Source organism: Papio anubis, chromosome 16 (genome assembly GCF_008728515.1).
Source record: "Papio anubis isolate 15944 chromosome 16, Panubis1.0, whole genome shotgun sequence".
NCBI lineage: Eukaryota > Metazoa > Chordata > Mammalia > Primates > Cercopithecidae > Papio > Papio anubis.
In genome coordinates this window covers 19,985,630-20,006,179 of record NC_044991.1, presented here as the reverse complement: position 1 = coordinate 20,006,179, position 20,550 = coordinate 19,985,630, and the positions used below count along the sequence as shown (strand labels likewise).

General features: G+C 45.7%; 1 protein-coding gene and 1 long non-coding RNA gene across 4 annotated transcripts in view; one reads left to right on the top strand and one right to left on the bottom strand.

Moving 5' to 3' along the window:
- The window catches only part of OSBP2 (oxysterol binding protein 2), a 221,023-nt gene that overhangs the window by 22,433 nt on the left and 178,040 nt on the right, over positions 1–20,550 (top strand). The gene's annotated exons all lie outside the window — the stretch shown is intronic.
- The window catches only part of LOC116270740, a 69,183-nt gene that overhangs the window by 14,612 nt on the left and 34,021 nt on the right, over positions 1–20,550 (bottom strand). The window contains exon 2 of the long non-coding RNA XR_004178915.1: positions 4,469–4,642. This is a non-coding gene — a long non-coding RNA (uncharacterized LOC116270740). The remainder of the gene's footprint in view (positions 1–4,468; positions 4,643–20,550) is intronic.

Here is a 20,550-nt window from a genome sequence, read left to right as displayed (position 1 = left end):
CCCCTGGTAACCACCATTCTACTTTCTATTTCTTTTTATTTGAGACAGAGTTTCACTCTTGTTGTCCAGGCTAGAGTGCAATGGTACAATCTTGGCCCACTACAACCTCTGCCTCCCGGGTTCAAGTAATTCTCCTGCCTTAGCCTCCCGGGTAGCTGGGATTACAGGTGCCCACCACCATGCCCGGCTAATTTTCGTATTTTAGTAGAGATGGGGTTTCACCATGTTGGCCAGGCTGGCCTTGAACTCCTGACCTCAGGTGATCTGCCCACCTCGGCCTCCCAAAGTGCTGGGATGAGCCACTGCCCCTGGCCCACCATTCTACTTGCTGTTTCTGTGAACTTGACTGCTTTAGATACATCATAAAATGGAATCATACAGTATTTGTCTTTTCGTGACTGGCTTAGTTCACTTTGCATAATGTCCTCAAGTTTCATAGGAGTCATAGCATGTGTCAAAATTTCCTTCCTTTATAAGGCTGAATAATACTCCATTTTGTATATAGACCATATTTTGCTTATTCATTTATTATTTTCGTTTATTATTGCTTATTCATTTATTATTAAATGTCGACGGACATTTCAGTTGCTCGCTCTTCTTGCTATTGGGAATAGTGCTGCTATGAACATGGATGTGCAAATATGTCGAGACCCTGCTTTCAATTCTTCTGGTTTATTTATTTGTTTATTTATTTATTTATTTGTTGAGATGGAATCTCGCTCTGTTGCTCAGGCTGGAGTGCAGTGGCACAATCTCAGCTCACTGCAGCCTCTGCCTCCTGGGTTCAAGCAATTCTCTTCCCTCAGCCTCCTGAGTAGCTGGAACTACAGGCATGTTCTACCACGCCCACCTGATTTTTGTATTTTTAGTAGAGACGGGTTTTTACCATGTTGGCCAGGCTGGCCTTGAATTCCTGACCTCAAGTGATCCACTTGCCTTGGCCTCCCAAAGTGCTGGGATTACAGGCATGAGCCACCACGCCCAGCCTTCTTTTGGTTCTTTTGGTTATATATGCACAAGTGGGATTGCTGTATCATATGGTAGTTCTATTTTTAATTTTTTTAGGAACCTCCAAACTATTTTCCATAGTGATTATACCATTTTACATTCCCACTGAAAATGTTTCTTTTTTTTTTTTTTTAATTTTATTTTGTAGACATGGGATCTCGTTATGTTGCCCGGGTTGGTATGGAACTCCTGGGCTCAAGGAATCCTCCCTCCTTATCCTCCCAGAGTGCTGAGATTACAGGTGTAAGCTACTGTGCCCGGCCCAACAATGTTTCTTAAAGATTCCAGTTTCTCTACATCTTTGCCAATGCTTTATTTTCTCTCTCTTTTTTTTTTGTCTTTGTTTTTGATAGTAGCCATCCTAATGGATGTGAGATGATCTCTATTGTGGTTTTGATTTGCATTTCTGTGATGGTAAATGATGTTGAGCATCTCTCTCTCTCTCTCTTTTTTTTTTTGGCCGGGGAGGAGGGGACAGAGTCTTGCTTCATTGTCCAGGCTGCAGTGCAGTGGCATGATCATGGTTCACTGCAGCCCCAGCCTCTGGGCTCAAGTGATCCTCCCACCTCAGCCTCTTGAGTAGCTGAGAGTATAGGTGTGCACACCACCACACATGGCTAATTTTTAGATTTTTTTTTTTTTTTTGAGATAGGGTTTCGCTCTTGTTGCCTAGTCTGGAGTGCAATGGCGTGATCTCGGCTCACTGCAATCTCTGCCTCCTGGGTTCGAGCGATTCTCCTGCCTCAGTCTCCTGGGTAGCTATGATTGATTACAGGCGCCTGCCAACACGTCCAGCTAATTTTTTGTATTTTTAGTAGAGACGGGGTTTCAACATGTTGGCCAGGCTGGTCTCGAACTCCTGACCTCAGGTGACCTGCCCGCCTTGGCCTCCCAAAGTGCTGGGATTACAAGCATGAGCCACCAAACTGGCCTTTTTCTTTTTTTTTTAAAGACAGGATCTTGCAGTGTTATCCAAGCTGGTCTCAAATTCCTGGGCTCAAGTGATCCTCCCACTTTGGCCTCCCAAACTATCCCACCTCAGCCTCCCAAAGTATTGGGATTACAGGCGTGTGCCACCATGCCCAACCTTGCCCATCCTCGTTTTTTTTTTTTTTTTTTTTTTTTTTTTTTTTTTTTTTTTTGAGACGGAGTCTCGCTCTTGTCTCCCAAGCTGGAATGCAATGGCATAGTCTCGGCTCACTGCAGCCTCTACCTCCTGGGTTCAAGCAATTCTCCTGCCTCAGCCTCCTGAGTAGCTGTGATTACAGGTGCCCGCCACCACACCCAGCTAATTTTTGTACTTTTAGTAGAGACGGGGTTTCTCCATGTTGGCCAGGCTGGTCTCGAACTTCTGACCTCAGGTGATCCACCTGCCTCAGCCTCCCAAGGTGCTGGGATTACAGGCGTGACCCACTGCACCCGGCTGAGCATCTTTTCATATGCTTGTTGATCGTTTGTATAACATTTTTAGAGAAATGTCTATTCAAGTCCTTTGTTTGTTTGTTTTTGTTTTTGTTTTTGAGACAGAGTCTCACACGGTCGCCCAGGCTGGAGTGCAATGGCGCGATCTTGGCTCACTGCAACCTCCGCCTCCCAGGTTCAAGCGATTGTCCTGCCTCAGCCTTCTGAGTAGCTGGGATTACAGGCGCCCACCACCATGCCCAGCTACTTTTTTGTATTTTTTGTAGAGATGGGGTTTCACCATGTTGGCCAGGCTGTTCTCGAACTCCTGACCTCAAGTGGTCCACCCACCTCAGCCTCCCAAAGTGCTGGGATTATAGGCGTGAGCCACCGCGCCTGGCCCCTTTGCTCATTTTTTAATCATTTATTTGATTTTTGTTGTCGAGTTGTAGAAGTTCTTCTTACGTTATGGACATTAACCCACTGTCAGATATATGATTAGCAAATATTTTCTCCTATGCCATAAGTTTCCTTTTTACTTTGTTGATTGTGTCCTTCGATGGGCATAGGTTGTGTCGTTCAATGTAGTCCCATTTGTCTGTTTTTGCTTTTGTTTCCTATGCTTTTGGTGTCATATCCAAGAAATCATTGCCAAATCCAATGTCATGAAACTTTTTGCCTATTTTTTTTCTGGGAGTTGTACAGATGTTACATTTAGGCATTTAAATCTATTTTGTTTTAATTTTACTGATTTTTAAATTTTTTTATTTTTTGTGGAGACAGGGTCTCCCTGTGTTGCTCAGGCTGATCTTGAACTCCTGGCCTCAAGTGATTCTCCCACCTCAGCCTCCCAAGTAGCTGGGATTACAGGCAGCCACTGCACCTTGCTGGGTCTTTAACCCATTTTGAGTTAATTTTTGCATATGCTGTGAGATAAGGGTCTAACTTCATTGTTTTGCATAAGGACATCCAGTTTTTTCAACATCATTTGTTGATGAGACTGTCCTTTCCCCCACTGAGTGGTCTTGGCATCCCTGTCAAAGATCATTTGACCAGGGAGAAAATCAAGGCCTTTTGAAAAACACCTACACTAAGGGGAAATGACAGCATGTTTCAATGGCCAGCTGCAGCTATGCCATCCAGGACCAGATGGGAAGTTACATCCAGGAAGGTGTACCTCTAAGGTCCCTTCTCACATCTCTAGGCTTTGCTAACTAGCTATAAAGCCCTATACTTACAAAAAGAGTGATTGCCATAGCCTGTAAGAAAGTAGATGGAAGTCAAAAGCAGATCCTTAGATTGCTGACAAAGATTGCTGGTTGAGACTCGTATTTTGACACTTAGGGTCTCCTTATTCATCTTCTATTCATCTCAGATATATGCCACCATGACTCCCACTCAGGATTGGCCTCATCTCTGCCTCTCCAGCATCATCATCTGCTGCTGATCCCATGCTCCACTGTGACACCCCAGTGACAGTGGGCTCTGTGTGCATTCTGACAGGCGAGGGTGGGCGGGAGTTAGAACCAAGTCCTCAGCTCACCTGTGCTCCTGGATCAAGCAACTTCAAAATACATTGCCCAGAGGTGATTTAAACTCAGATGTTAAAGCAGCAGTGGTTTACTCTTGCTTGAGGGTCCGCAGATGACCAGGGCAGGTCTCCTTCAGGCAGTGGCACTTGGGAGTAAGCTAGGAAGTGTGTCTTCCCGTTGTGATGGCAGAAGTACAGGAGGGTAAACGGGAGTCACAGCATCCCAGCTTGAGCCTGCATACCCTCACTCCATGCCACGTTCCGTTGGCTGAATCAAGGCACACGGCCCTGTCCAGTATCAGTTGGGTGGGAAGGTATCCATTCCCCATTCTAGAGGATCCTGCAAAGTCCAGTGGCAAAGGTTGTGGACTTATAATTGTAGTTCAGGGATGGCAGAAAGAATTGGGAGAAATGCTTCAGTCTGCCACAGCCTCTAACCTCCCTTCTAACGATCACACCCTTTAGTCTCTTTATCTGTAGAATAAGAGGACTGGGCTAGGTGATGTCTGGGGTTCCTTCTAGTCTTACCTTTCTGAAAATTTGATGGGAAACCATCTGGAAGGAGGAGGAGGAGGGATGAGATATCAAAGATCATCTGTATGCTTGGCACTGGGCTTGACACATCAAGGGATTCGGGAAATGTCCGTTGACTTAATGGCTTGGAGATCTGAGTCCAGGAGGCCAGGAATCTGGTGACTGACCCTGGTAGGGAAGGAATGGGGGATGCTTTAGCTGGGCCTCAGGTGTTCACTGGCCTTCCTGCCCCTGGGGCCACAGGCCCTGGGCACTGCTGTTGGAGTTGCAACTTTACAACTTCAGAGTTGCAGTGACAGCATCCGGGTCCTTGTCTCCTTTTTTTTTTTTTTCCCCTACCATTACTAACAGATTTGTTGCAGTAATACCCTGGGCCCTTGCTCCTGAGCCCTGGTGTGGCATGGGAACAGGGCTGATGGTGTGTTCTGGTTCTCAGACTTGGGAGCCTTGCGGGCAGACTAAATAGGAACTTTTTGCTGAGTTGTTCATGCACTGTGACAGGAAAGGCAACTTTGAATTTTTTATTTTTAGAAAATAAAATAATTTTGCTAGATACAGGCATGGAAGCAATTTTCTTCTTTTGAATCCTGCAGTTCTCCTAAGTTTAAATTTATTTTATCTGTCAGCTTACTGAGCCTTTGCCTTTTAGAGATGGGATTGGAGTGTTCTTAACCTTGAACTGATTCCTGTTGTGCCTTCTCTCCAGCCTGTACTTACCTAAGTGCCTCGCAGCCCTCTCAACATTATCCCTGGCTTCAGGCTACTGCCGTCCTCACTCCCCCGTCTTTCAGCCTTAGTTTGTGCTCGGTGGCAATGTGTCATTATGTGTGCATGTGCAGCTGTGTGGCAGGACCAGTAGCTCATGTTTTGTCTGTTACCTCCCAGAAGTCCCAGGCCACAATAAATCAGTGTTCAGTAACTGATAGCCAGCCACACACTGCACAGATGTGCCATGAATGGGAAGCTGATTAGATTTTCCAGGTCCCTGGAAAAGTTGCATGATGTGGTGGCAGAAGAATCTCTAGGTAGGAAAGGAACTTAAAAGTCACCAAGGCCAGGCACAGTGGCTCACACCTGTAATCCCAGCACTTTGGGAGGCCGAGGTGAATGGATCACTTGAGGCCAGGAGTTTGAGACCAACCTGGCCAACATGGCGAAATCCCTTCTCTACCAAAAATACAAAATAAGCCGGGTGTGGTGGCGCACCCCTGTAATCCGAGCTATTTGGAAGGCTGAGGCATGAGAATTGTTTGAACCAAAGAGGCAGAGGTTGCAGTGAGCTGAGATGGCACCACTGCACTCCATCCTAGGCAGAGCCGAGATAGCTTGAGTTCAGGAGTTCAAGACCAACCTGGATAACATAGACCCCATCTCTCAAAAACAAACTAACAACAACAACAAAAAGTGCCATCAAGCCAACCATCTCTCTGTTCATTGACTTCTTCCCATAGCATCTCAACCCCCCTTTTCACCAGCCTCTGAGCAAACCTCTCAGGTAACAGAGAGCAAACCTCTAAGACAAGCTGATTATTCCTTAAACAACTCTGAATGTTAGAAAATCCTTCTGTTGAGCTGAGATAGGTTTCCGAGCAACCTCTGTCCTCATTGGGATATTTCTCTGTCCCACACAGCTGGGGTTATCCCTTCCACATGGCTGTACTTTTCATCTTCAGAGGGGCTGTCTCAGTGTTCTTGTGTATTATCTGTTGCTGCATAACAAATCACCTTGAAATTTAGCACTGTAAGACAACAATAAGCATTATCTCACAGTTTCCATGGATCAGGGATTCACATATGGGTGATTAATTGGGGTGATCCTGAGTGGGCTCAGAATCTGTCCTGAGGGCTGCAGTCATTTGAAGGCTTGACTGGCTGGAGGCTCCACTTCCAATGTGGCTCATTCACATGCCTGGCAAAATGGTGCGGGCAATTGGCAGGAGGCCTCAGTTCCTCACCCTGTGAAGTTCTCCAAAGGGCAGCTTGAGCATCCTCACAACATGACAGCTGGCTTTTCTAAGGAAGCGTGAGCCAAGACGGAGCTAGGCAGGACCCCCAGTGTGCCTACCCTGAAATCCACGCTCAGTATGCTCTTAGTTACACGGGTGATCCCTGCTCAGTGTGGGAGGAAAACGCCACATGTCCATGACCTTCTCTTTCCTTATCTCTCAACAGCCCTGCTTGGCTATTTTAAACAAAAAGGGAAGAAGTACTTGGTAAACTGTTTCATAAGTATAAGGGATATTTTTGAATATAAGGGTTTTGCTAGTAATGAATGCCTAACTAATGAGACCCTCCTGTTTAACTCCCGTATTCCTGTTTAACAGGAAAGCAGGACTGGATTTGCCAGAGGATGAGGAAGACATAGTTGAGGCTTCCTTGGGGAGCAGCTAGGTTGTGGAACCTTGTCATGGGAGACCCTTCTCTGCTGACGGAGTCCTTCCCTTGCTCAGTCCAAATGGTGGATGGGAGGCCCGGCATGGTGGCTCCACCTGTAATCCCAATACTGTGGGAGGCTGAGGCAGGCAGATCACTTGAGGTCAGGAGTTCAAGACTAGCTTGGCCAACATGGTGAAACCCCGTCTCTACTAAAAATACAAAAAAATTAACCTGGTGGCGGGTGCCTATAATCCCAGCTATTTGGGAGGCTGAGGCAGGATAATTGCTTGAACCTGGGAGGAAGAGGTTGCAGTGAGCTGAGATTGCACCGTTGCACTCCAACCTGGGTGACAGAGGGAGACTCCATCTCACAACAAAACAAAACAAAACAAACAAAACACACACACACACACACACACACACACACAAACAAAACCCAAAAGACAAATGGTGCATGGGAGAAAGAAGGTCACATGTCGTTGGTTGCTGGGTGCTACGGGGGCCCGGAAGAGTAGCTGCCCCATGGAGGCCAGGACCTCGTCTGTCTCTTTCACCACTCTGAGCCCAGTGCCCGGCCTGTGGCAGGCCCTCAGTGAATGCCGCGCTGACTGAGTGAAGGACGAGTGTACGGAGCAGGGGTGAAGATGGTCTTCCACGCAGACTCTGTTTGGGGAGTCTGCAACTGCCTATGGTGTGGGGTCGTTGGTTCTGCAGGCTGCTGTTGTGTTTCGACAGGAGTTTACTTGCCATTCCTGCTTCAAGTGAAGCTTGATGGGAGTCGCTTTTACATAAGACCATTTCATATATTGTTCGTGTCAGTGTCTATAATACTGGAGGCCATGAAGCGAAGAAGCAAAATTCCTGCATAAATTGTATGTCTCACCATCAGATCTGTAAACTCATATTGTAATCTGAACATTTAAATTTATAATTGGCCTTGGTGTGTTAAATTTGGAATTAAATGTTTCCTTAATTGTCTCAAATTCATGGCATTTCAATCTTTCACTTGACTTGGTGACTGGTTTTCTTTTTTAGAAACTTCTTTGCTTAGTGTAGTATTTTGGTAGGTTTTTGTGCTGTGGGACTTTTAAGCTTGTGAAAGGAAGAATCTGGGTTGCAGGAATATCCTATAGATTGTGGCTGCAGCTACCAAAATTGCGTGATGATTTAAAAAACAAATCTGTTCAAGTATCCTGAATTCTGTGGAGGAGAACCTGGATGTATAGGCCCACAGCTGTGCTTGAAATAGATCCAGCCCTGTGCCCGAGAGACCCTGCCAGCTCCCAGCTTCTTGCCTTGAGACACTTAATGTGCAGCCTCATTCCTGTGCCTGGCTCCCTGGGACTCAAGAGGTCCCCTTTGTCAACGAAGTCATTCAGTGCTGCTGTTTGTCATGGCTATACACAGGGAAGATTTAAACATACTTACAGATTTTATTTTTTATTTTGGAAATTTTCAAAATATACAAAAATGGAGATGTTGGTGTGATGAAATCCTTGGCCCCATCACCCAGTGTCAACAAGTCTCACCTTAGGGTTAATCTAGGGTCCACACTCAGTCGAATCCCACACATCCTTAACTTTCATTTATAAATGTTTTAGTATAGTGTGTATCTCTTTAGAGTTTCTTTAAAGTAATCAAAATACTACCAACATGCCTAAAAATTTAACAATAATTACTTAATATTATCAAATATCTAGTCAATACTCAAATTTCCCTACTGATTTATAATTTTGTTTATAGTTTCTAGAAATCAAGATCCTTATCTTTCTCTCTTTTCTTTCTCTTTCTTTCTTTCCTTTCTTTCTTTCCTTTCTTTTTCTTTCTTTCCTTCTTTTTCTCTCTCTTTCTTTCTTTCCTTCTTTCTCTCTTTCTCTTTCTCCTTCGTTCTCTCTTTCTTTCTTTCTTTTTCTCTCTCTCTTTCTTTCTTTCTCTCTGTCTTTTTTTTTTTTTTTTTGGACAGAGTCTCACTCTGTCACCCAGACTGGAGTGCAGTGGCATGATCGCAGTTCACGGCAGCTTTTACCTCCTGAGCTCAAGTGATCCTCCCACCTAGCCCTCCGAAGAGCTGGGACTACATGCATGTGCCACCATATCAGGATAATTCTTTTTGAATTTTAGTAAAGACAGGATCTCACTATATTGCCCAGGTTGGTTGAACTCCTGGGCTCAAGTGATCCTCCTGCCTCGACCTTCCAAAGTGTTGCTGGGATTACAGGTATGAGCCACCAATAACCACTTGCCTCAAATAACTTTCATACATTACAATTGGTTGATATTTCTTCTAAGATATTTATTTATTTATATATTTATTTATTTGTTTTTTATTTTTTGCTGGAGTGCAGTGGTGCGATCTCGACTCACTGCAACCTCCATCCCCTGGGTTGAAGCGATTCTCCTGCCTCAGCCTCCTGAGTAGCTGGGACTACAGGTGCGAACCACAAAGCCCAGCTAATTTTTGTATTTTTAGTAGAGACGGGGTTTTACCATATTGATCAGGCTGGTCTTGAACTCCTGACTTCGTGATCTACCTGCCTCAGCCTCTCAAAGTGCTGGGATTACAGGTGTGAGCCACCACACCCAGCCCTATTTATTTATGTATTTATTTTTCCTGAGACAGAGTCTCGCTCTGTTGCCCAGGCTGGAGCGCAGTGGCGTGATCTCGGCTCACTACAACCTGTGCCTCCCAGGTTCAAGCAATTCTCCTGCCTCAGCCTCCAAAGTAGCTGGGATTACTGGCAAGCGCCATGACGCCCAGCTAATTTTTGTATTTTTAGTAGAGATGGAGTTTCACCATGTTGACCAGGCTGGTCTCAAACTTCTGACCTCAAGTGATCCACCCGCCTTGGCCTCCCAAATTGCTGGGATTACAGGCATGAGCCACCGCACCTGGCCAGATTTTTATTTTAAAAAACTTTACCTATTAAGAGCAGTTTTAGGTTCACAGCAGAATTGAGCAGAAGGTACAGGATTTCCCATCTACTCTCTCCCGACGCAGGCCTATTGTCCCCCATTATCAACATCTCCACCAGAGTGGTCTGTCTGTTACAGTAGATGAACCCACATCTTTATCACCCACAGTGCATGGTTTACATTAGGGTTCACTGTTGGTGCGGTACCTTCTATGGACTTGGACAAATGTCTATTGGCGTGTATCCACCATTACAGAATCATAGAGTATTTTCACTGCCCTAAAAATCAGTCTATGCTCTGCCTATTCATCACTCCCCATCCCCTAACCCCAAGCAATCACTGATCTTTTTACTGTATCCATTAGTTTTGCCTTTTCCAGAAAATCAGGTAGTTGGAATCACACAGTATGTACAGTACGTAGTCTTTTCAGATTGGCTTTTTTCCCTTAGTAATATGCATTTAAGTTTCCACCATGTCTGGTTTTTTTTGTTTGTTTTGAAACGGAGCCTCGCTCCGTCGCTCAGGCTGGAGTGCGGTGGCGCGATCTCAGCTCATTGCAACCTCCATCTCCCAGGCTCAATTGATTCTCCTGCCTCAGCCTCCTGGGTAGCTGGGATTACAGGTGCGTGCCACCACACCTGACTAGTTTATTTTGTATTTTTAATAGAGACGGAGTTTCACCATGTTGACCAGGCTGGTCTCCAACTCCTGACCTTAGGTAATCCGCCTACCTTGGCCTCCCAAAGTGCTGGGATTACAGGCGTGAGCCACCATGCCCAGCTTCCACCATGTCTTTTTGTGGTTTGTTAGCTCATTTCTTTTTAGCACTGAATAATATTTCATTGTCTAGATGGGCTATAGTTTATCTGTTCACCCACTGAAGGACATTTTGGTTGCATGCATATTTTGGCAGTTATGAATAAAGCTGCTATAAACACCCGTTTACAGGGTTTTGTGTGGACCTAACACGTCTTGCTATGAGCAGGGCAGGGACGAGACAGTCCAGGTCCGTGTCTCATGGAACTTGTGCTTTAGCTTGTGAGCTGTGCATAATAGACAATGACCAAGTAAACCAAAATATTATTTCTGGACAGATACCCCAGTGTGCTCCATGGAAAGAGCCCTGTGCTGGTGGCAAAGAAACCAAATTATAGGCTGGGTGCAGTGGCTCAGGCCTGTAATCCCAGCACTTTGGGAGGCCGAGGTGGGCAGATCTCTTGAGGCCAGGAGTTCAGGACCAGCCTGGCCAACATGGTGAAACCCTGTCTCTACTAAAAATATAAAAATTAGCCAGGCATGGTGGCATGCACCTGTAATCCCAGCTACTATCGGGAGGCTAAAGCATGAGAATCACTTGGACCCAGGAGGTAGAGGTTGCAGTGAGCCGAGATCGCACCACTGCACTTCAGCCTGGGAGACAGAGTGAGACTCTTCAGCCCCCTCCACCAAAAAAAAAAACAAAAAAAACAAAAAAAAAACGGCCCACAAAAAACAAATTCTAGTTCTGCCCTTGGTGTTCACCAGTGCTATGGACCAGGGCATGTGATTTGTCCTTTCCTGGTCTCCTCCCCTTTCTTGGCTGTAAAATGGGGCTAATTTCCTTCAACAAGTACCTGACACATGGAATATACTTGATAATACTTGATAAATATTTGCTAAATGAATCAATGTCTGCTTTTCTGATTTATGGCCCTTGTGAGGGTCAAGGGTCAAAGAGTCTTTTTTTTTTTTTTTTTTTTCTGAGACAGAGTCTCACTTTGTCACCCTGGCTGAGTGCAGTGGTACAATTTTAGCTCACTGCAATCTCTGCCTCCCAGGTTCAAGTGATTCTCATGCCTCAGCCTCCCAAGTAGCTGGGATTACAGGTGTGCACCACCACGCCTGGCTGATTTTTGTATTTTTAGTAGAAATGGGGTTTTGCCATGTTGGCCAGGCTGATCTCAAACTCCTGGCCTCAAGTGATCCACCCACCTCAGCCTCCCAAAGTGCTGGGATTACAGGCATGAGCCCCCCGGCCAGAAGAGTCATGTTTGTGATAGGCTCCCATAGAAGGTGAAGTGCTACATAGATGAAAGTTGTATTGATAGGAATGCTGTCCTTCATAAATTACTCTCATCCTATGTTTGTGTAAAAATGTAGTGATGTCTATTTACAATAGCAAAGACTTGGAACCAACCTAAATCCCCATCAATGATAGACTGGATAAAGAAAATGTGGCACATCTACACCATAGAATACTATGCAGCCATAGAAAAGAATGAGTTCGTGTCCTTCGCAGGGACCTGGATGAAGCTGGAAGCCATCATTCTCAGCATTCCAACACAGGGACAGAAAACTAAACACCACGTTCTCACTCATAAGTGGAAGTTGAACAATGAGAACACATGGACATGGGGAGGGGAACATCACACTCTAGGATCTGTTGGAGGGTTGGGGAAAAGAGGAGGGAGAGCATTAGGACAAATATCTAATGCATGTGGGGCTTAAGACCTAGATGACGGGTTGATGGGTGCAGCAAACCACCATGGCACATGTATACCTATGTAACAAACCTGCACATTCTGCTCATGTATCCCAGAACTTAAAGTAAAATAATTAATAAATAAATAAATAAATAAATAAATAAATAAATAAATGTAGTGATGTGATGTTCAGGGATAGGAGAATGGCTTCCAGGCCTCCTTTTTAATTGTTATTTTTAAAATTACATTAGAAGTGTCCTTGTAGTAGCATTTATTTAACATTTCTCAAGGGAAACTTTAAATGGCAAAGAATCAGGCCAGTAGAAAAATGAAACGATGTCAGGTCTCAGAGTGATAGCCTCGTCTCCGAAAGTGAACACTGCATAAGTAGAGGCTTCTGTTTGATGGGCAACGACTGACATTTGTGATGTTGAGCATCGTCTCAGTGGCACCATCTGACCAGCTTGAATGGCTTTTGAGAGTATAAGTGAACCTGGGGGACAAAAATCTGTGCAGCCCAATTGGTAAGACATGGAAGGGGCTGGGAGCAGGTAGGTGGGCCTGGCTCAGTGCCCTGTGGGGCCCCAGCCTATGCGTTGGAACAGGGAGGTACCATCCCTACTTTTCCATCACGTCTTAAATGGCTATCCATGTGAGACATTGCTAAGGTAAGTCCTCAGGATATGGTAGTTAGGATGAATAAGCTGAGCTTCCTTCATTCCACCTAGGAGGCTCCTAACGGTGTCCCCTTGACCAGAGAGGTAGAAGAACTGAAAACTGCTTTTCCTACTGTCTATGTCTCTTAAACACTGCCCTTCCTGCCTTCTGTGGCCAATGCCCAAGTACACCAGCAGGTTTTTAGTCAAAAACCACAGAAAACTAAACCTGGATATTTTAAGCAAAAAAACTCATATACATGTGGAAGGGATCTGGGGTAGCTCATGGAATCTCTGGAAAGGCAGGGAAATATAGCTCTCAGAGGAGAGGCGAGAAAAGGGAGGCTGGACAGCGAGCTCCGTGGACAAAGTCATGCCACAGAACCACCTCAGAGAGGGCACTGATACCTGGGCACTCCATGTTGATGCCACCTGGGCACTGGTGCCTCTGCTGCCCCTAAGAACCAGTCATTGTTGCTGCTGTCATTGCCAGGAAATAATTCTCATTCCTGTTTTTTTTAAATATAAACTTTAACTGAAGTCTAATATGCTTAGAGAAAAGTAGGCAAATAAGTGTATAGCTCAGTGAATGTTCATAAGATGAACACCCTGAATAACCACTACCTGGATGAAGAAATAAAACGTGACCACCCTGGGCTGGGCATGGTGGCTCACACCTGTAATCCCAGCACTTTGGGAGGCTGAGGCGGGCGGATCACGAGGTCAAGAGATCGAGACCATCCTGGCCAACATGGTGAAACCCCGTCTCTACTAAAAATACAAAAATTGGCTGGGTATGATGGCGCGTGCCTGTAGTCCCAGCTACTTGGGAGGCTGAGGCAGGAGAATCACTTGAACCTGGGAGGCTGAGGTTGCCATGAGCCGAGATCACACCACTGCACTTCAGCCTGGCGACAGAGAGAGACTCTGTCTCAAAGGAAAAAAAAAAAAAAAGCCGGGCGCAGTGGCTCAAGCCTGTAATCCCAGCACTTTGGGAGGCCGACCCGGGCGGATCATGAGGTCAGGAGTTCAAGACCAGCCTGGCCAACATGGTGAAACACCATCTGTAAAAAAAAAAAATACAAAAAGTAGCTGGGCACAGTAGTGCATGGCTGTTTTTGCTCAACATTATATTTGTGAGATTTTTTTCCAGGTTTTTTTGTTTGTTCATTTTTTGTTTTTGTAGAGACAGATTCTTGCTGTGTCACCTAGGCTACAGTACAGTGGTACGATCATAGATCACTGTAGCCTCAAACTCCTGGGCTCAAAGGATCCTTCTGCCTTAGACTCCCAAGTAGCGGGGTCTACAGGCACATGTCAACATGCCTGGCTTTTTCTTATTTTTATAGAGACAGGTCTCGCTTTGTTATCCAGGCTGGTCTCGAACTTCTGGCTTCAAGCAATCCTCCGGCCTTGGTCTCCCAAAGTGCTGGGATTATAGGTGTGAGCCACTGCACCTGGCCTTTTCCAGGTTCTTATATGTAACTGACTCATTTGTTCTCATTGCTGTATTATATTCCACCGTTTGAATGAACCACAAAATGGATAAACTACCATTTATCTGTCCATTCTAGTGTCTATGGACCTGCAAGTTGTTTTCAGATTTTGGCTTTTAGGAATAATGTTGTGAACATTTTGGTACCTGCCCTCTGGTAAGCATATGTGCACATTTCTAATGCTGAAATCCACAGGAGTAAAGTTGCTTAATCGTGGGACACATATACATTCACTGATAACTGACGAGATTAAGTGCTTTTTCATATGTTTATCAGCCATTTGGGTATCTTCCTTTGTGAAGTGCCTACTGAAGTTTTTTACTCATTTTAAGTTGGTTCATTTACTAGCATAAAGGTTCCCCCAAAAATTAAAAATAGAGCTACCATATGATCTAGGAATTCCACTTTTGGATATTTATCCAAAAGAATTGAAATTAGGATCTCAAAGATATTAGCACTGTCATGTTCATTGCAGCATTATTCACAGTACCCACCTAAATGTCCATCAATGGATGGATGGATCTAAAATTATTGGCCGGGCACGGTGGCTCATGCCTGTAAACCCAGCACTTTGGGAGGCCAAGGTGGGAGGATCACCTGGGGTCAGGAGTTTGAGACCAGCCTGGCCATCATAATGAAACCCCGTCCCTACTAAAAATACAAACGTTAGCTGGGCATCTGTAATCCCAGCTACTCGGGACGCTGAGGCAGGAGAATTGCTTGAACCCAGGAGGCGGAGATTGCTGTGAGCCAAGATCGTGCCACTGCACTCCAGCCTGGGTGATAGAGAGAGACTCCATCTCAAAAAAAAAAAAAAAAAAAAGTACACACACACACAACAGAACGGTAGCCTTAAAAAGGTAGGAAATCGGCCAGTCATGGTGGCTCATGCCTGTAATCCCAGCACTTTGAGAGGCTGAGACAGGCGGATCACGAGGTCAGGAGTTCGAGACCAGCCTGGCAAACATAGTGAAACCCTGTCTCTACTAAAAATACAAAAATTAGCCAGGCTCTGTGGACTTCAGCTCTTGTGGACTTCAACACCTTAATTATGGGCTTCTAGGCTCCAGAAGTATGAGATAATAAATTTCTGGGTTTTTTGTTTTTTGGGGTTTTTTTGAGATGGAGTCTCCCTCTGTCACCCAGGCTGGAGTGCAGTGGCACAATCTCGCTCGGCTCACTACAACCTCTGCCTCCCAGGTTCAAGCAATTCTCATATCTTAGCCTTCCAAGTAGCTGGGACTACAGCCGTGTGCCACCATGCCTGACTAATTTTTGGATTTCACCATGTTTCCCAGGCTAGTCTCAAACTCCTGACCTCAAGTGATTTGCCCACCTCGGCCTCCTGAAGTCCTGGGATTACAGGCGCGAGCCACCACACCCAGCCTCCAGTTTGCTTTTAAAGCCAGTTTTTACAAAGTATAAAAGTATAACATACATGCAGAAAAACTAGTCAGTTACAAGGATGTAGCTAGTGAATTTTCATGGAGTGAGCACCTCCCTTATTTTGAATTTATTTCCCTCCACTTATTGTTAACAAACAGTGGCTTGTCATTTATAGGCCTGTGTCCTTCCCAAGCTAGACCACCGAGGCCAGAAAGCTGTGTCTTTATTTTTGTATCTACTCCCTCCCCAGTTTCTAGCACAGTTCCTTTATATAGTAGCCCACAGGAAGTGCTTGCTGAATTAGAATGCAGAAGGTTGGATGGGAATTTCACAGTGGATCAGGGTCACCTTGAGCTTGTGTTGAATGGAAGTTCCACATAAGGCTAAGTGCTTTGCTCCAGAGTGGTAGCTTTTGGTCTTTGTGTGCATCTGGATTCAGATTTGCTGCCCTGTCTGTATATATGTGTTTGTGTGTGTGTGTGTGTATGTGTGTGTGTGTGTGTGTATGTATATATATATATATATATATATTTTTTTTTTTCCCATGGACATTTTTGGGGAAGGTCTTCTGGAAAACATAGCCCAAGGCAGGGATTAAAGAGTTGACGCTGGCTGGGCACGGTGCCTCATGCCTGTAATCCCAGCACTTTGGGAGGCTGAGGCGGGCTGATCATGAGGTCAAGAGATTGAGACTTTCCTGGCTAATACAGTGAAACCCTGTCTCTACTAAATATACAAAAAATTAGCTGGGCGTTGTGGCATGCGCCTATAGTCCCAGCTACTCGGGAGGCTGAGGCAGGAGAATCGCTTGAACCCAGGAGGTGGAGGTTGCAGTGAGCCGAGATCACATCACTGCACTTCAGCCTGGGCGACAGAGTGAGACTCTGTCTTAAATAAATAAATAAATAAATAAATAAATAAGTAAATAAATGAATGAATGAAAAATAAAGAGCTGACACTTTGGGAGGTGCAATCCCAGGGCTGTGAACCAGCCACAGCAAGTGGCAGAGGAGAGATCAAAGTGATCACCCAACGCATTCCCTTGCTGGATGACACTTCACAGCGAGCTACAGAGAGACACGGCGGGTCGCTCAGCAAGCATGCTTGCCTGGCACATGGACTTTTCCAGAACATATGCAAGAAGAAAATACACCTCAGAGCCATCCACGGAGGGAAGAGTGGAGGGAGATTTATCTGACCTGTTCCTTTTCATCTCCTATTTTCCACTGTGGCATTTCATGCAAGCCCAGAAGTGGAGGGACGGCATGACCTGGATGAGGCATCACCGAGAGAGACAAAGAAGGAGGTGGTCGAGGGAATCTGAGAAGGCGCACAAGGTTTGTGTCCAATACAGTCCACACCTTGCGCTACTCAGGTCTGCTCGTGCCCTCCCATGATATCAGCTCTCCTGCTTCGATGTGGGAATCTCCATTTTCCTTGGAGAACAAAAACATCCTCATCCCTTCCCTGAGCAGGATGGTACAAGTCCCATCAGTGACATAAGCCATTTCCTGGTGCTGGCCCATTGGGGTTACCAGGAAGGATAAAGCAAGAAGGTGGTGAAACAAGGTCATCTGCTGCTGCTGTGGCCAGTGCTGATGCGGTCATTGTTACTCATCGTTTCTCTCCTGCACTACGCACCCTAGACCCTCTCCACTCTCCGCCAGCACTCGGGCTGGTCGGCGATGTTTGCATTGAGGGGTCTGCGTATGTTGTTGGCCTTGCCCATTATCAGCCGTCACCAAACGTGGAATTATTAAGAGATACCGGGGCTGGGTGCAGTGGCTCATGCTTGTAATCCCAGCACTTTGGGAGGCCAAGGTGGGCGGATCACCTGAGGTCAGGGGTTCGAGACCAGCCTCACTAATATGGTGAAACCCCATCTCTACTAAAAATACAAAAATTAGCCGGGTTTGGTGGCAGGCACCTGTAATCCCAGCTACTCGGGAGGCTGAGACAGGAGAATCACTCGAACCCAGGAGGCGGAGGTTGCAGGAAGCCGAGATCCTGCCATTGCACTCCAGCCTGGGCAACAAGAGTAAAACTCCCTCTCAAAAAATAAAAAACAAAGTAAGAGATACCCCAAGAAGTCCTCTGGGTTTTATTCCAGACATTCTCCTCCCATTCCCAAATGGGCCACTCACCTAATTCCTCATAGCAATTAGGATCAGTGACCCCTGGCAGTAGAGTCACTCCCCTCTTTGTTGGTCACTGGCATGAGGAGCCATAGGTGGCCAAGTGGTTGTGGCAGTGTCCAGGTCAGTGGAATCCTTGTTTCACATTCCTCCCTTACCCCAGGACTAGATCCTCTAATGCAGCTGATCCCAAGTGTGTGAGGATGGGAAGCACACACCTTGCAAAGGGCAACCATGCATGATGGTGAGCAGGGCCACTCTTGGACCTGTCTGCTGTAGCTGTGGGGGACATGGTACCAGATATCAGTTGTCAGCTTAAGGCATCCTGGAGGACAGAGGCCCAAACCTGAGGGGCATTTCTCCATTCGTGCCCCTGCTAAGCCAGTAGGGCATTCCATTGTTTTGTCAGGCTCGCTGCCCACTAGTGCAGCTGGAATCATAAATTCACTGATTCCAGTGAATTTATGAGGAGTCATTGGCACAGCTGCTAGGCTGAAATGGGCCACTTTGTATAAGGCTGTGTTGAATGGAAGTCCAGGCCAGCACATGAGGCATTCAGTACTTTGGACCATGGTGCTTCTGGAGGCACTACAGGCAGGAGAGGCAACTCCATTACCAAAAAGGGCTTCCGTTTCATGAAGGATAAATTGTGTATCCCTCCAAGGTGGAAGGGGTCTGATATAGTTAGTGGCTGTCTGGCTCTTCCCAAGGATGGGCCATCTCAAGGAGGGTTCCATGTTGGTCTCTACTGCTGGTAGATTGGGCACTCAGTGGAGTCGCAAGATGAGCCTTGGTGCTGGGGAGGCAAAAGAGGAAGAAAAGCAAGGGGAGGATACAAACTAACATGAGGCTTCAAGGCCTGGCCGCCGCTTTGCAGCAAACTGCAAGGCTCACAGAGGCCACTCATGTTCTCTGGGCTTATGGACTTCTCTGGAAGGTTTGCAAGGATACCTCAGAGAGATCTGCAGGGAAGAGCATTTCCTGGCCTGGTTCCCATCCACTTCCCATTTCCCACTGCTCATTGTTTAACCTGTGAGTCACTAACCCTTCCATACTGTGGGCTGCAAAAATCCAGCTTCTTGGTGACCACTCAGGAAGCCAGATTGCATACTCTGAAATGCAGTACTCCCCAGCCCAAAAATGCAGGGGCGACTTGGCTTAAATGGAGGAGGGAGAGAGGGGACGGAGGAGGTGCGCCATTCTGAGTTGGTGCACAAGGTTTGTGTCCAATACGGCTGTGTTAGTCGCTAACCACAGATGGTCTCCGTGGCCTAAAAAGTGATACATTAACTATTACAGGCTTCCAAGTTTGGATAGCTGGAATCCTTGACAGAGGTGAGAGTGTGACTGGGGTCATTGCGAGTATTATTAATCGGTGTAGTTAACTTAGTGGGATGTTGGTTGTGGTAAATTCTCTTGCAGTTAAATTGTACTGCAGATGTTTATCATTTTGTTTATATTTATTCTAAATACATTGGATATCAAAGTAATGCCTCAAAACATGTCTCCTTAAAAATGGCAGAAGATACATTATCATGTTTTTTTTTTTTTTTTTTTTTTTTTTAGGAGGCGGAGTCTAGCTCCATCACCCAGGCTAGAGTGCAGTGGTGCAATCTCTGCTCACTGCAACTATCACCTCCTGGGTTTAAGCAATTCTCCTGCCTCAGCCTCCTGAGTAGCTAGGATTACAGACATGCACCACCATGCCTGATTAATTTTTGTATTTTTAGTGGAGACAGGATTTCACCATGTTGGCCGGGCTGGTCTCAAACTCCTGGCCTCAAGTGATCTGCCCACCTCAGTGCTGGGATTGCAGGAGTGAGCCATCATGCCTGGCCACATTATCATGTATTTTGGATATGAGAGCTGTTAAAACTGGGAGGCCCTAGGACATGGCCTGGTAATAAGGCCACTGGAGCTGCTCAGGGCTCAGTGAGAGCAAATGGTTCTGGAATGTTGCACACCTCCATAGGCTCTTGGGAGAGAGGAGTTACCACTATAGCTTGCAGGGCCCAGATCCATAATGTACTGTGAGCAGGGCTTTAACTTTGCCACCATCTGGACTATTGGACTTCCCTGGAAGGTTAACCTTCATAGAGAGGGTTACCTCAGCTAGGACTCACAATGGGAGAAACAAAATCATTTATTTACAACATGAGCAGGTGCACTACTCCCAAACAACAATCTGAATTTTAGGATACGTCCCTAAATTTTAGACGTTTTCAGTACTGAGTTTGAAGCCATTGAAAAATTTTTAAAACTGAATAAAAAGGATAAAAATAATACCTTGGCTACAGGTTAAAAATGGATTGAACATAAAATACCTAAATGAAAGAGAAGAGCAGAGCTAAATTCTAAGACTAGCAAATGTATCAGATCTTGATAATTTTAAGGGTTGTTAGCCCCCACATTTATATATTTCACTATATAATTCTTTCCAAATAATGTAGAAAGATAAAACTGAAAAAGTAAGAGGCTGGGTGTGGTGGCTCATACCTGTAATCCTAGCACTTTGGAAGGCCAAGGTGGGAGGATAACTTGAGCTCCGGAGTTCGAGAACAGCCTAGGCAACATACTGAGACCTTGTCTCTACCAAAAAAAAAAAAAAATTAGCTGGGCATGGTGGCACATGCCTATGGTCTCTGTTACCTG